Source organism: Pinus tabuliformis, chromosome 4_2, assembly GCF_031772625.1.
Source record: "Pinus tabuliformis cultivar Carrire ecotype Pingquan chromosome 4_2, CPIR1, whole genome shotgun sequence".
In the NCBI taxonomy this organism is placed as follows: Eukaryota; Viridiplantae; Streptophyta; class Pinopsida; order Pinales; family Pinaceae; genus Pinus; species Pinus tabuliformis.
Window position 1 is genome coordinate 269,042,762 of NC_142304.1, and position 17,767 is coordinate 269,060,528.

The window sequence follows — 17,767 nt, forward strand, 5'->3', positions numbered from 1 at the left end:
CGTATAAACAGAGCTCCTTTGCGCTAATCTGCATATTAGCACCCATTTGTAATCCTAGGAGAAACCATGGATCCACCAGTGGCTCCTATAGCACTAAATGTTGCTCCGCTAAATGCCCCCCAAAGAGAATTGGATTGGAAGCCATTGGCTGACCTGGATTACCAAATATCAGAAGAAATGTTTATGAGCAGTAAGTTCCACATTCACTTATTGAATGAGTTAAAGGCTAAGCATGAGAGTGGAACAGATGTACTGGGCATATGGGACTCTTTTCTCCCTATTTTTAAGCTCCCTCAGGTCAACCAGTTCCCTGAGCTAATCCACCTGTGTGCTGACTGTTATGATGCCACTCAGAGGGCTGTCATTGACCCTTCTGGCTCAGTTGTTTTCTATGTTACCCCTGAAGCCATCAGAGACATGCTCTGATTCAAGACTCAGAAGAAATTGGTCCCTTTGTCACTGATAGACTTGATAAATCAAGGAGCCAAGTTGACAGATGCTCAAGTCACTAAACTAAATCAGTTATATATTGACTCTGACACTGTGAAGTACCCTCCAGTTGGTCATGTATATCTCAACCGGCTGGGCAGAGACCTTGCAGATATGATTAGTCCCATCTTAGGCTATAATTCAATTGAAAATATTGATGAAACTGTGCTGGTGATGATGCTTATGTTTGCTCCTGGCAAGTCACCAATCTGCTACGACTATGCCACCTACATATCAGACAAGATTCATGAGCAATTGATGAATTTGGAGAAGAGAAAGGGTGTTCAGATACACCTCCTACATCTACCATTTGATCTTGTACCATCAACATGAGAAATTTCATTTTGCTATCAAAAGGGTAGATGCCCATGGCAATCCTAGATCAGTAGTCTATTGGTCCTCAGCCTTCCACCTTATATCTGATTCTCCATATACTTACTGTGAGTTCATAGATCTTTTCATCCATCCAGCTATGGCAATGCTGATGAGCTCACCTCCTCCAAGACTCACTGATGATATGCAGAGAATTCTTCAGTTATCCAAAGCTTACAGCATTGGAGACTGGTACTTTTACCAGAACCACACCGTCATCAGGATATATGGGTGTGAATTGCCTCCATACAGACTACCCAGATATGTGCCTATGAGGCTGTTTGCCCTAGAATACTTCAGGCAGTTTGGCAATGTTGATGTGCTTCACTTTTCAGGTAAAGGCAAGAAAGCACAGTTGAAGGTCAGGAACCAACTTGGCCATTTTATCTATAACCAGAGGGAGGAAGGTTGGAGGGAAGCAGATAGAATGCTTGAGTCCCTTGGCCTTCAAACCAGTTTCTTATGGAAACCTTATGACCCTAATCACTTTATAACTATGAGAAGGCTCAAATATAAGTTGTCTGCCTATGATCATGTTCAGATTCCTCATATTGAAAAATATGCAAACCAACTCAAATGGAGGAGAGGGACCTTAGAAGAACCTGTTACACAAGAAGAGCTGAATCAAAGAGCAGTAAGGAATCTAAAGAAGATGGCTGACCTTGAACTTTGTTCACAGGTGTTTACACTTCCAAGCACACAAGTGGGAGCAGCTGCGTCCTCCTCAACTGCAAATCAGCAAACCACTAAGGCCACTGAAAATATAGCCAGCAAAGGCAAGGAAAAGGAAATGGAGACCGAACAATCACCTCATGAGAAGGAGCAGCCACCTCCTATGACTCAAGAACAGGTAGATAAAGAAGTGCAGCAACAACTTGAGCAACAACAACAGGGAATGCAGCAAAAAGAAGGGCAGCACGACAGAGAGCAGCCCCTACAGCAAGAAAAACCAGTTAATACCTCAATTTTCACTGAGCAGCAGGCTCAGAACATAGTGCCTCCTAGGCAAGAAGCAACTAATGAAGCCTCAGTCCTTCAAACTCCGCAGAAGGAGGACATAAGCAGGAAAAGAGACAGAGAAACTCCCTTGACAACATCAATAAGTCGTGGTGAGAAAAGGCACAGAATGAATCCCCTTTGAGAGGAAGAGATGCCTATAGGGCAATCTCTGGGCATGGGTCCACCCAGCATGGAGGCATCCGCAAGTTCCTTCCAGCAGGAGCAGGACAGAACTTTGGGAGGAGAGGTCAGCTCCTCTAGCCAGCAAAGAGAGGGAGAAATGGGCATTAAACAGCAGTTCATCGACATTAAGAGGAGAAATGAGCCCATCAAGATACAGCTGTATAACCATCTGTTAAACATGGCTCCCACCAATCAACAAAGACTCATGTCTGCATATGATGTGCAGGAAGGCAAAATGATCATGAGTCATTTTATGCCAACAACAGTGCAGCCCCAATCTGCCTCTGACTACTTGAGGACTAACCTGGAGGTCCTTGCCAAGGATATCCACCCAATGGACAAAATAGAACTGCATAAGCAAACGGGTGAGATGGTCTATGCTTCCCTGGCAGACCAAACATTGGATAACTACAGGCTACAAAATAGCCTTAAGAATACAGCCTCTCAACTAGAATTGGAGAGGGCATCATCCCAGGCGAAGGACAACAGAATAAAGTCCTTAGAGGATATAATAATTGAGATTGGGCATGATCCCAAAGACATCAAGGGAATACAGGAGATATTGAAGTTGAGGGATGCTGATATGGCTGCCTTGAGAAAAAAGGTCAAACTCCCAGCCACAATTCACCCTCAGACAGATGAGGTAGCTCAACAAAGGCATGATCAGGATGCCACAGCCTTGCTGATTTCTCTCTACAAACAGCTTATTCAAGCACAAGAAAAATTGGGAGAATCAGAGGCTGCACAAGCAGCATTGCAAGCAAAATTGAAACAAAAGGAAGAAGGACAGACTTCCCAACCTCCTCCTCTAATCATTAATCTTGAGGAAGCTGCTCCTATTACTACTCCTCCTCCTCAACAGACTGAGCAAGCAGCAACATCTACTTCAGCACCAACAACCACAGAGCAGGCCCAAAGCTTGGATATGCAAAAGCTAAGGACTGAAATTCAAGCCCTGGAAGCTCAAATGACAGAGTTAAATGAGACCAGGGAGAAATTGGCCAAAGTCAATGACAGGTATGACAAATCAAAGCGGGATGTGGCAGAAAAGGGCAGGGAAATCAAAGCCCTCAAAGACAAGATCAAAGAGCTGGAAAATGAGCTCAAGTTAGATAAAATTGTGGCTGAACTTAGAACAGTGCTGTGGGCCAATATTGGCCAATCTATTACTAACCAATGGCAATATATTGAGACAATCCATGAGCAGTTAGAGCTCATTCCAAAGGCACAGAGGGAAACTCAAAGATCAAGAGCTTCATTAAGCAATATGCCTGAAGTGGCCACCAGAATGATTAATGTGCTTAACAATAGAACAAGTTCTCAGTTAGCTACCCTGGGAATTACAAACAGGACTGAGACTATTCAAATGATCAAAAGGGTTCTTACTCTGAGAAATCTGGTGCAGACGTTAGAAAGGAGAACCCAAGACATGCACACTGAGGTAAACAGGTTCATGGAGAAGTTTCAGGTGTTACAGAACAGAGGACTCCCTAGCTTACTGAACAGCTCAGGGAGACTACTTACTCATGAACAGTATGTCAAAAGAGTGAATGCTTTTGCCTCAAGTCAGATCAATGAGAAGCCTAGCACCTCAGAAGAAACAGGGCCAGTTACAGGACAGACTCTCTACAATAAGGTAGAAAGTTTATTTTTCATAATGAATGAAATCACACACTTGTTCGATGTGGCCCCAAATTTTTATAAATACACAGAGGCAGAGGAGACTATGGATGCTATTCTCAGGCATCAATTACCTACACAGGACTGGTGGACCAAGGCAATACAAACGATTTTGTAAACAGAAAGCCATTCACCAAATTTTGGTTACAGAAAATCTGAATTGTCGTGCATAGGACAGTTCAATAGAGTCAGCATACATTGAAGATAAAGGCTGAGCCAACTCAGCAGAATTTGTGGCCAGCAAAGCAATATGAGAAGCTACAGGTGTCCAGACCAAGAAGCTACAGCAAAGCAGCTCCAAAAGCGCATTCTTGAGCATTAACGCAGATCATTTCAACCGACTTGTTGGCCTCCAAAAGCCAAAATATCTTCTGACTGATTGAAAGATCATTTATGTTGTATTAAAGGCTGCAATAACTTCTGATCTACCATTCTGAACAAAGTTGGTAAAACATTTATCTCTCAGATGACTCAACGCCTTAGATATTTTGTAATACGATTAGTATATATTTGCCTCTCGCATAAGCTTGAGGGGTTGGTTGATCGTTGTTTGATTTCTCTTGAAGAAGTTCTTCTGCTGTAATCGTTCTAAGTAAATAAAGGAAAGTGATGGAATTTCTCAAGGCCTGAAGTTGTCTGAATGCATTGTGGTGTTAGTTGAATACTGCAGGATTCTCGTGCATCTCGCAAAACAATAAGTTTTTCTGTTACTCTCGTTGTTATGTGTCTAAATCCTTTGCAATTTCATATATGTTCCTGAAATTATAAATGTTTAACAACAGAGAAAAAGAATAGCCTTCAGGATTTATTCATTGAATACCCTGGGCTCAATCTGTGTTTGTTAATGAATGTTTTTTCTTCAGCTATAAACTGTATAAGTGTAATTCTTAATTGCTACACTTTCAGCATATATCTTTCACTGTGATCATAGTTTTCAGGAATTCAACTCTGCTCCTGGGTACATATTTCACTTTCCCTTCACCAGCTTAATGGAGAATTCTTAACTGATCTCCATGGGCTAATCATGTTTCATCACTCAAAGTTTGATTTGTTTTGTTAGATACTCAATAGGCCCTGCAGGCTAAGCAATCCATTTCAAAGCATTCCAGATACTTCATACCTTCAGACTCCATTGCCCAATGGTATATAACTGTTAGAACATTACACCTTAAGTGTTGAACGAAATTCTTCCAACCAAAACACAAAACAAAACCTGAGCATAATAGCTAGCCTGAAACCTTAACAAAACAGAGACAAATCATAAAGAGAGAGCCCTCTCTGATCACAGTTTGGCTAGGAACTGTAATCCAAAGATTGGTTAGTGGTTACCCCGGCCGTATTCCCTTGGGAGTCAAAGGGAACAACCTGGGTGTTAACATAATTGGCGACTCCACTGGGGACCTCTTAGGATTTTCCAATTTCTATACATCTCTCAAAGCTGCAAATCAAGCCTGAAATTAGTCAGGAGACCTTCAAAACTGTTTCTGTGTCACATAGACAGCTTCAGGGAAGAGCTTTTTCAGTGAGTCTTCATCTCAGCTTTGAAATATATATAGCCATTCCAAAATCTTTATCCAGTCCTTGCAGACATAAAAACTTCCTATAAAATCCAAAAACAGTTAGAAGCTGGCTCCCAAGAAAAATCCGAGGCATACTAGGGGAAATCCTGACCCTAATCCACCCATCATTGTTGATAATCCAAATACCATCCCTAGAAACATTAGGAAGCAGCAAAGGCAGAACCAGCCTGCTGATTTAACCTCAGATTCAGATCATCCCAGCCTTATCTCGACCCCATGCAAGGTCCTTTTCCGGTCTACCCCTAGTTCCCCTAGTTCACCACCCACATCTCAAAGTCCTCCTTTCACATCTTCATCCACTGCACAAACTCCTTTAACTAACATCCTAGTTTCTACCCCTCCCATAAACCCTGTTATACCTGTTATCCCTGTTGTCCCATTTATCCCTGTAAACCCCTTAAACCCTGTGAATATGGCTAACAGATATGCACCCTTACAGATACCAGCTAATGCTGCAGCCCTACCCCAAGACTACCAAACCAAAATATCATACTTTGACTCCACTGGCCCTTTGACAGCTCTTCAGCATGCCAAAAAGATGCAAGACCATTTTGAGACCTATGAAATAGATGATGATAGTGTGAGAATGAGGATGTTTGTCCAAAGCCTAACTGGGGATGTGAGAACTTGGTTTAGATCTCTCAATGCAAATTCCATCACGACCCCTGATGAGCTATATCAAGCCTTTACTAATAGATGGGAGAAAAAGAAAGACCCTCTGCACATACTTGGGGAATATGATACTATCAAAAGAGGTCCCCAAGAAACTGTTTTGGAGTATTGTGCGAGATTCAACAATGTATATAACGCAATCCCACAAAATTTAAGACCCCCTCCTGACTTAGCTTTGTACAAATTCCCTGATGGTTTTGACCCTGACATGGCCTATCAGTTAAAGGAAAGAGATCCTCAAACCCTTGCAGAGGCCCAAAGGGTTGCTGTCACAGTGGAAGCTAACCTGATTGCCAAAAGAAACAGAGCAAGGTTAGAAAAGAGGACTGTTTTCAAAGAGGAACCCTCTGCTTTTGATCAAAAGCTGGATGCAATACTCAATGGAATGAAAAGATTGGGTGATAGAGTGGAATCGGTTGAAAGAAAGTCATCATGGGAAGCACCCCAAAACAACCCTCCTAGGAATCCGAATTTTAGGAGAACCCAAAACCCAGGCATTGGCAAACCCAGTGCTGACCAAGACATAAGGCCTCCTTTCCAAGAAAACTATGCTGAAACTTCTACATCAAATGAACCCAATGAAGATTCTCAGATTAATTTAATGGGTTTGGATGGTGAAAGTCAAGTTTTCTTAACACAAGAAGATCATGAGGATGATGAAATCAAACTGTTCCAAACCAAATCAGGTGAATCGTTTGACTTTAAACAAGGCTATGACACTGCTGTTTATGAAGTCCACAAACAATACAAGCTAAGGAGCAGAACTGTGAATGCAACTCAGCCTGAAAAGACCAAAGACAGCCAGCAGCCCAAAAGAGCCATGGTGTTAGAACCTAATGATAAAACAAATTCACCTGCAGAAGAAGTAACTATTGAGGAAGTCACTGAATCATCCTTCTCAAAACAACAACCTATGGCAACATCTTCTTTTCACTCTAATCCAAATGTTACTCCTCAAGAGATGAGTAATAAAGACAAGTCCCAAAACCAAAATAGCAAACAAGCAGAGGAATTAATGAACAAGGAAAGGACTGTTATCCAAAACCCCAAGACCCAATTTGACAAACCCTTTGACCTAGAATCTGAACTTGGCAAATTAAAGATAGCAATTCCTCTCTTAGAACTGGCCAAGCATGACAATTACAAACAACAGATCAAGAAGTCCCTTCAACTCACCAACAACAAAGATGATGTCAATGTGTTGGATGACACTCCAGAATTACTGTTTGGCCCAGAAGTGGATGGAAAAACAGTAGTCACAGGGATATTACCTTTTTATGTCAGCCTACATATTCATGACAAAATATTACATAATGCAATGTTTGATTCAGGGGCCTCTCACAACCTCATGCCAAAAGCGGTCATGGAAAGATTAAATTTAGATATAACAAGACCCTACAAGGACCTGTTTTCCTTTGACTCCAGCCAAGTCAAGTGTTTAGGCCTCATAAAAGATTTATGTGTGTCTCTGGTTCAATACCCAAACAAAACAATTCTGATGGATGTTGTAGTTGCAGATATCCCACCTAAGTATGGGATGCTGTTATCAAGATCATGGGGGGCTAAACTCCAAGGCTCCCTACAATTAGACATGTCATATGCCACCATCACTGTTTTTGGGCAACCAAAGAGATTATACAGAGAAACATTAATGAAATACATGGTCAGCAGTGAAGAAAAGCCTCAAAACTTTCCAATATATGCTGTCCATTCAGACATAGACTCATATATTCTTTTCAATGACAGCACAACTCTCTCAAATAATGATCTTGAAACTAAGATACTCATACAAGAGGAAAACACAAAGGAAGCTCCTTCTACCCATCAAACAACAGTCTATCAATCACTAGACACTGATGCTGCTCTAGTTGTCAAGAACATTCAATCAGATGATGATACTATCCTAGAAGATAAGCTAGATGAAAAACCACAACTTCTACTCACATTGCCAGCCCATGAACAGATCATTAAATCTCCTTCCCAACAGGATATTCTATGGTTCCTTGAATTTGATGGCTCAGTCAACAAATTAGGGGCGGGAGCTGGAGTTTGGGTACACAATAAAGAAAACAGTCATGCAGAAGGCAGAGCATATAGATTAAACTTCAGATGCACTAATAACATGGCGGAATATGAAGCTCTTTTACTAGGCCTCAAGCTAATAAAGTTCTTACAAGCTGCCAGGGTTTCAATCATGGGAGATTCAGATTTAGTCATCCAACAAGTGAAGGGAAATTTTGTCACCAATGATAAAAGATTGAGGTCTTATAGGTCTGCTGTTGCTGAAATACTAAACTCCTTCTCTGAATTCCAAATCACCAAAATTTCTAGGACCCATAATCTTCATGCTCATAGTTTGGCCACATTTGCAAGTACTTGCAAATTGCCATTGGAACCTAACAATTGTTTCACAGCTGAGATAAAACACAGACCCTCCATTCCAAACAATGTTAAAGATTGGCAAGTATTTGAGGATGATATACAAATAAACAATTTTTTAACTTTGCAACAAGAATTTGCAGGATTGAATATTGATACTGATGGAGCAAGTCAATCACAAATACTTGAAAGAGCAAGTCAATCACAAATACAGTTTGAACAAACTAACCACCCAATATCACCCAAAACAGCAAAACAAATGCTAAATCCAACCATTTTCAACAAGGAGAACATTCAGCAAATTCAACAAATCAGTTGTGAAGAAGTGGCCAATGCTGAAGCTGAAATCATAGAGCTGAAAGATAATTTTCTACCAACAGGCCTAACTCCACTAGAGGACATCTTTGATTCAAATGATATTCCCAGAAAACCAAAAATGCAGCCCTTAAATGCAGCCATTGAAGAATGCAACATTGGTACCATTGACAAGCCCAAAATCATAAAATTGTCTGCATCTTTACCTCCTGATCAAAAGCCTAAATACATTGACCTTTTCAAAGAGTTTCAGGACGTGTTTGCATGGGGCTATGAGGATCTGAAATCCTATGACACCTCTGTTATTCAGCATACTATCCCTCTCAAGCCTAATCAAAAGCCATTCAAACAGAAATTGAGAAGGATTAATCCAATGCTCCTCCCCTCAATTGAAAAAGAACTTCAAAAAATGTTCAAAGCTGGCATCATAGCACCAATCAGATTCTCTGAATGGATCTCCAACTTAGTCCCTACAAGAAAGAAGACTGGTGAAATTAGGCTGTGTGTGGACCTAAGAAATCTGAACCAAGTATCCCTCAAAGACAACTATCCCTTACCCAAGATGGATCACATTCTCCAAAGAGTGGTAGGGGCCTCAAGGATCTCATTACTGGATGGATTTTCAGGCTTCAATCAAATCTTGGTGCACCCTGATGATCAAGACAAAACAGCATTTACAACCCCATGGGGAACTTTCAAATATGTGAAAATGCCTTTTGGATTAAAAAATGCAGGGGCAACTTTTCAAAGAGCCATGGATATTGCTTTTGCCAAGGAGATTCATGACTTTTTAGTCATTTACCTAGATGACCTTACACCTTTCTCAAAATCAGACCAAGAACATATAAAACATTTGAGGCAGATTTTCTTAACATGTAGGAAATATGGAATTTCCTTGAATCCCAAGAAGTCCCTATTTGGTTTGGAAGAGGGTAAGCTGTTAGGACACATCATTTCAAAGGATGGCATAAGAATTGACCCAGATAGGATACAAGCTATCTTACAAATGCCCCACCCACGGAATATCAAAGAATTGCAAGCGTTCTTGGGAAAGATCAACTTCTTGAGAAGGTTTATCCCAAACTTAGCAGAACTAATCAGATTGTTAAATAACATGCTAAAGAAAGATTCAAAATTCAAATGGACTGTTGAAGCCAATCAAGCCTTTGAAGGTATAAAACTGGCCCTTACTCAAACCCCAGTCCTGACCAATCCTCAATTTGACAGAGAATTCATTATCTTCTCTTTTGCCTCCCAGCATACTATTGCTGCTGTTTTGCTACAGAAAGATGACCAAGGAAATGAGAAGCCAATTGCTTTCTTTAGTAGAGCTCTTAGAGATGCTCCCCTAAAATATCAAATCATGGAAAAGCAAGCTTATGCTTTGGTCAAAGCCATTAAAGACTTTAGGATTTACATCCTCTATTCACATGTTATAGCTTATGTACCAAGTCCTATTGTCAAAGACATTCTCACCCAAGAAAATTTAGAGGGCAGAAGAGGAAAGTGGATTGCCAACATTTTGGAATTTGACATTGAAATAAAACCTACAAAGTTGATAAAAGGGCAAGGTTTAGCCAGACTAATGACAGAGGCAAACTTTCAAGCCTTAGATATCAACCAGCTGGACAGTGAACCGGAGCTGGCGACTCCAAAGATCAATGTAGCCTTTGAACAATCCCCGTGGTATTGTGATATCTGTTATGTGTTACAAAACCTGTGTGCTCCCCCAGGATTGTCCAGAACTAAATGTAGGTTTTTAAAAATGAAAGCTTCTAAATTTTGTGTTATGGATGGAAATTTATTGTGGAAAAACCATGAAGGAATATTGCTGCACTGTTTACTTGAAAATGAAACTGACAAAATCATGAAAGAATTTCATGCAGGAGACTGTGGTGGACACTTGTATTGGAAGTCCACTGTGGATAAAGTACTAAGGGCTGGTTACTACTGGCCCACCATGTTCTCTGATGTCAAGAAATTTACCACCTCATGTCATAAATGTCAAGTGTTTGAGGGAAAGAGACAGTTGCTGCCACTTCCCTTGAGGCCCATTGCAACAGAGAGACCTTTTCAACAATGGGGCTTGGATTTCATTGGGGAAATTCATCCCTCATCTTCAGGCCAACATAGATGGATCTTAACAGCCACAAATTACTTCACTAAGTGGATTGAAGCTGTTCCATGCAGACAAGCAAATGATTCAACAATCATTCAGTTTTTGAAGAACAACATATTGGCTAGATTTGGCTGCCCTGACAAAATAATAACAGACAATGTTGCTGCTTTCAGATCTAAAAAGATGGTGAATTTCTGCCACAAATTTCATATTACTTTGGGCCACTCTACTGCATACTATCCCCAAGGAAATGGCCTTGCTGAATCATCAAATAAAAGCCTTGTGAACATCATAAAGAAGGTGCTGGAAGAAAATAAGAAGAATTGGCATAAGAAGCTGGTCAATGCCTTGTGGGCAGATAGACTAACAACCAAAAGATCAATTGGGACCAGCCCATATGAGTTGGTTTATGGATTAGAAGCCAAATTTCCCTCATCACTAGGAGTGCCTGTTATGAAACTTCTTCAAGAAAGCCATGCTGAACCAAATGATATGCAAAGAAGGATCAATCAAATAATTTGTTTACAGCAAACCAGGGACCAAGTTTTCAGCAGAGTTCAAGTGTTACAAGAAAAGATAAAGAAGGCCTTTGACAGAAGAACTAAGGCAGAAGACTTTAATGTTGGAGACAAAGTCCTCAAATGGGATTCAAGAAAGGAAGAGAAAGGAAAACATGGAAAGTTTGATTCCCTTTGGAGAGGACCATTTGTTGTCCAAGCAGTGCAAGGTAACAATACTTATTTCCTCAAAAGTCTAAATGAAACAGACTTGGATGAAGGTCCTGTGAATGGCAGGATGCTGAAGCACTATTTCGACTATCACCCATAACTGCAGCATGGGTCTCCGCTATACATACTTATGTATATATATTACTTTCTGCGAAAATGTAAAAATGCAGTTTCTCAAGTGTTATTAACTATCAGCAAAGGATAAATAGATTCAGAAATCTACCAAGAAGGAAAATGTACAATTTTGGGCAGTCCAAAGTAGCATACTTCAAAGTTTGGTAAAAGCAGTCAAGGGCCAAGGCATTTTGACCTGCTGTTCTTGGTCTTTCAAATGAAAAACCATCCCCATATGGAGCCACTGTTAGCTACCTATACCAATAGGTTTCATTTTTCATGATTGGCATGGGAAGTGCCAATATGATCTACTTTGGCAAGGCAAAGATCTCATATTTTGATAAAAGGCACACATGTGCAATTGGTTGCTGCTGTTATGCTTCTCAATGGGTAATCCAACAGCCTAAGCTGGGTCATGCCATGTTTCAATTTTTGTTATAGATTAGAGAAAGAAGTCTGTCCAAACTGTTTAATCTTGGCAGACAAGTAGCTTAGGTAGAGAAAGTAAGGCTCCCAACTGCTTAATCTGGAACCTTGGAAGAAATAAGGGTAGAATTAGATAGACAATCAAAGAAAAAGCCAAAGGAAAGAAAAGGAAAATAAAGGGTCTGCAAGCCTAAGTGCACCTTCCAAGAAGAAACAAAAAAATGTTAGGCAAATAGATGGGTAGGCAGTTGGGGTTGCAGAAAGGTTATCTTTAACATTGCATATGTGTTAAATTCGTTTACCAAAGCAAAGTCAATGAATTGAGAAGGTGTTCTTCTTCATCAAGTTGCAGCCAGCAAAGGAGCATGTCTAACCTCCCTTCTTTCCCCTTTTCAGGTCATTTACTAACATCCCCTCATCAGTTGAGATTCTTGGAAGGATTTATGGTTTCATGGAGGTCCTTGGTCCTTTAAAAGCCACATTTCTTGTCTAAAATTCTTTTCATTTTGATCTACTTCCTAAACTAAGTGAGTTTCAAATAAACTTAGTGATATTCCCCCTCATCCACCCATTTTATCCATGTTAACCACTAATTCTATTATATAAATCCCCTATCTTACCCTTTCCCTAGTATTATAACACCATGGTGTATAAACCCCAAACATGGTATAAATATCCCTTCCCTTGGCATTATAGCCATATGTTCTCTTTCGGGGATCAAATGGACATCTGGTCAGTTTGATAAGCCCAAGCTTTACCCCTCTCCCCTATTCTGAATCCATTTGGCTCATTAAACCTCCATTTGCAAAGAAAAACCCTATAAAAACCTTTTCCTACCCATAACCCCTTTGAAATCATGAAAAAACCCAAAAACCCACCCTTTTCCGCTTAAACCAAAGTATCGGCGCATGTATTTGATTTTTCGAAATACATTGAAAAAACATTGAAAAATACCATATCTTAAAACTTTTCCGCTGGGCGCGTATCCCAAAAAGAAATATTTTTTATTACTCCGCCCGCGTCCGTATCCACCGATCACATCGCCCTTCCGTCCACCATCGGATTGAACCCAACTCATCCGACGGTCCTCGTTCATATCGGAGCGGCCCCGACGTCCGACAGATACCTTCCGATATCTGTCAGAAGGTTACGTCACGCCACCGCCACGCGCCTTCCCCACAATGCATCGGAGGTACACCTGACAGTTTCCGCCCCCGTACCCATAGCGGTGCGATATAAAACCGCTAACCGTTTCCGGTTTCGATCGATCCGCTCATCCAACGTCACCCCCACGTCAGAGCCACGTCATTGCCACCCCGCCATCGCGTCAGCATTTCTGTCCGCCCCTGTGCCAATGTGTCTGCCACCGCATCATCCGCGTGGACCAATAGCAGCTCGCCACCTCGCCCGATGCCGTCATGCTGACGTCATCCGAGCTTGACCCCACCCTATGACGTCATGCTGACGTCATCCGAAGAAAGGCGCCAAAATGCCAAAAGGTCCATATTTGGCCAAAAATCGCGTTTTTTCATACTTTTGTTCACTTTGTCGTTGTTTCCGCTGCATGGTCTTTACGTCCAAAACTGCGCCACCCTACTGGAATCGACCTGAACACCTCCGGAGCACCAATTCTACCCACATTCGCGGCCGCCGCTCGCTGTTTGCCAGGTATTTCTCCTCGTTCTTCCTCCCTACACCTATATTGTCTGTAAATTCCTCAAGAAGGCCCAAAGGACACTGAAACTTGTCATTTTACCGGCAAATTCCCTCTGCAAAGCCTCTATTTCCAACTGCAAGCTCAAAAACCACTAGCTGAGCCTTGATTTCCCGATTTCTTATCAAAAACTGCACACTGTTCACGCAATCGTGAAACAGTTGGTGAAACCATCAATACCTGCTACAAAAGATAGAGTGAGGCCAGACATTGGTCTTATTTACACTTCAAACAGTATTTCAACTGCTGCACTTCATCATTAATCCTTTACCTTTAAAAAAAATTCACCTCACTCGTATAAACAGAGCTCCTTTGCGCTAATCTGCATATTAGCACCCATTTGTAATCCTAGGAGAAACCATGGATCCACCAGTGGCTCCTATAGCACTAAATGTTGCTCCGCTAAATGCCCCCCAAAGAGAATTGGATTGGAAGCCATTGGCTGACCTGGATTACCAAATATCAGAAGAAATGTTTATGAGCAGTAAGTTCCACATTCACTTATTGAATGAGTTAAAGGCTAAGCATGAGAGTGGAACAGATGTACTGGGCATATGGGACTCTTTTCTCCCTATTTTTAAGCTCCCTCAGGTCAACCAGTTCCCTGAGCTAATCCACCTGTGTGCTGACTGTTATGATGCCACTCAGAGGGCTGTCATTGACCCTTCTGGCTCAGTTGTTTTCTATGTTACCCCTGAAGCCATCAGAGACATGCTCTGCTTCAAGACTCAGAAGAAATTGGTCCCTTTGTCACTGATAGACTTGATAAATCAAGGAGCCAAGTTGACAGATGCTCAAGTCACTAAACTAAATCAGTTATATATTGACTCTGACACTGTGAAGTACCCTCCAATTGGTCATGTATATCTCAACCGGCTGGGCAGAGACCTTGCAGATATGATTAGTCCCATCTTAGGCTATAATTCAATTGAAAATATTGATGAAACTGTGCTGGTGATGATGCTTATGTTTGCTCCTGGCAAGTCACCAATCTGCTACGACTATGCCACCTACATATCAGACAAGATTCATGAGCAATTGATGAATTTGGCGAGAGAAAGGGTGTTCAGATACACCTCCTACATCTACCATTTGATCTTGTACCATCAACATGAGAAATTTCATTTTGCTATCAAAAGGGTAGATGCCCATGGCAATCCTAGATCAGTAGTCTATTGGTCCTCAGCCTTCCACCTTATATCTGATTCTCCATATACTTACTGTGAGTTCATAGATCTTTTCATCCATCCAGCTATGGCAATGCTGATGAGCTCACCTCCTCCAAGACTCACTGATGATATGCAGAGAATTCTTCAGTTATCCAAAGCTTACAGCATTGGAGACTGGTACTTTTACCAGAACCACACCGTCATCAGGATATATGGGTGTGAATTGCCTCCATACAGACTACCCAGATATGTGCCTATGAGGCTGTTTGCCCTAGAATACTTCAGGCAGTTTGGCAATGTTGATGTGCTTCACTTTTCAGGTAAAGGCAAGAAAGCACAGTTGAAGGTCAGGAACCAACTTGGCCATTTTATCTATAACCAGAGGGAGGAAGGTTGGAGGGAATCAGATAGAATGCTTGAGTCCCTTGGCCTTCAAACTAGTTTCTTATGGAAACCTTATGACCCTAATCACTTTATAACTATGAGAAGGCTCAAATATAAGTTGTCTGCCTATGATCATGTTCAGATTCCTCATATTGAAAAATATGCAAACCAACTCCAATGGAGGAGAGGGACCTTAGAAGAACCTGTTACACAAGAAGAGCTGAATCAAAGAGTAGTAAGGAATCTAAAGAAGATGGCTGATCTTGAACTTTGTTCACAGGTGTTTACACTTCCAAGCACACAAGTGGGAGCAGCTGCGTCCTCCTCAACTGCAAATCAGCAAACCACTAAGGCCACTGAAAATATAGCCAGCAAAGGCAAGGAAAAGGAAATGGAGACCGAACAATCACCTCATGAGAAGGAGCAGCCACCTCCTATGACTCAAGAACAGGTAGATAAAGAAGTGCAGCAACAAGTTGAGCAACAACAACAGGAAATGCAGCAAAAAGAAGGGCAGCATGACAGAGAGCAGCCCCTACAGCAAGAAAAACCAGTTAATACCTCAATTTTCACTGAGCAGCAGGCTCAGAACATAGTGCCTCCTAGGCAAGAAGCAACTAATGAAGCCTCGGTCCTTCAAACTCCACAGAAGGAGGACATAAGCAGGAAAAGAGACAGAGAAACTCCCTTGACAACATCAATAAGTCATGGTGAGAAGAGGCACAGAATGAATCCCCTTTCAGAGGAAGAGATGCCTATAGGGCAATCTCTGGGCATGGGTCCACCCAGCATGGAGGCATCCGCAAGTTCCTTCCAGCAGGAGCAGGACAGAACTTTGGGAGGAGAGGTCAGCTCCTCTAGCCAGCAAAGAGAGGGAGAAATGGGCATTAAACAGCAGTTCATCGACATTAAGAGGAGAAATGAGCCCATCAAGATACAGCTGTATAACCATCTGTTAAACATGGCTCCCACCAATCAACAAAGACTCATGTCTGCATATGATGTGCAGGAAGGCAAAATGATCATGAGTCATTTTATGCCAACAGCAGTGCAGCCCCAATCTGCCTCTGACTACTTGAGGACTAACCTGGAGGTCCTTGCCAAGGATATCCACCCAATGGACAAAATAGAACTGCATAAGAAAACGGGTGAGATGGTCTATGCTTCCCTGGCAGACCAAACATTGGATAACTACAGGCTACAAAATAGCCTTAAGAATACAGCCTCTCAACTAGAATTGGAGAGGGAATCATCCCAGGCGAAGGACAACAGAATAAAGTCCTTAGAGGATATAATAATTGAGATTGGGCATGATCCCAAAGACATCAAGGGAATACAGGAGATATTGAAGTTGAGGGATGTTGATATGGCTGCCTTGAGAAAAAAGGTCAAACTCCCAGCCACAATTCACCCTCAGACAGATGAGGTAGCTCAACAAAGGCATGATCAGGATGCCACAGCCTTGCTGATTTCTCTCTACAAACAGCTTATTCAAGCACAAGAAAAATTGGGAGAATCAGAGGCTGCACAAGCAGCATTGCAAGCAAAATTGAAACAAAAGGAAGAAGGACAGACTTCCCAACCTCCTCCTCTAAGCATTAATCTTGAGGAAGCTGCTCCTATTACTACTCCTCCTCCTCAACAAACTGAGCAAGCAGCAACATCTACTTCAACACCAACAACCAGAGAGCAGGCCCAAAGCTTGGATATGCAAAAGCTAAGGACTGAAATTCAAGCCCTGGAAGCTCAAATGACAGAGTTAAATGAGACCAGGGAGAAATTGGCCAAAGTCAATGACAGGTATGACAAATCAAAGCGGGATGTGGCAGAAAAGGGCAGGGAAATCAAAGCCCTCAAAGACAAGATCAAAGAGCTGGAAAATGAGCTCAAGTTAGATAAAATTGTGGCTGAACTTAGAACAGTGCTGTGGGCCAATATTGGCCAATATATTACTAACCAATGGCAATATATTGAGACAATCCATGAGCAGTTAGAGCTCATTCCAAAGGCACAGAGGGAAACTCAAAGATCAAGAGCTTCATTAAGCAATATGCCTGAAGTGGCCACCAGAATGATTAATGTTCTTAACAATAGAACAAGTTCTCAGTTAGCTACCCTGGGAATTACAAACAGGACTGAGACTATTCAAATGATCAAAAGGGTTCTTACTCTGAGAAATCTGGTGCAGACGTTAGAAAGGAGAACCCAAGACATGCACACTGAGGTAAACAGGTTCATGGAGAAGTTTCAGGTGTTACAGAACAGAGGACTCCCTAGCTTACTGAACAGCTCAGGGAGACTACTTACTCATGAACAGTATGCCAAAAGAGTGAATGCTTTTGCCTCAAGTCAGATCAATGAGAAGCCTAGCACCTCAGAAGAAACAGGGCCAGTTACAGGACAGACTCTCTACAATAAGGTAGAAAGTTTATTTTTCATAATGA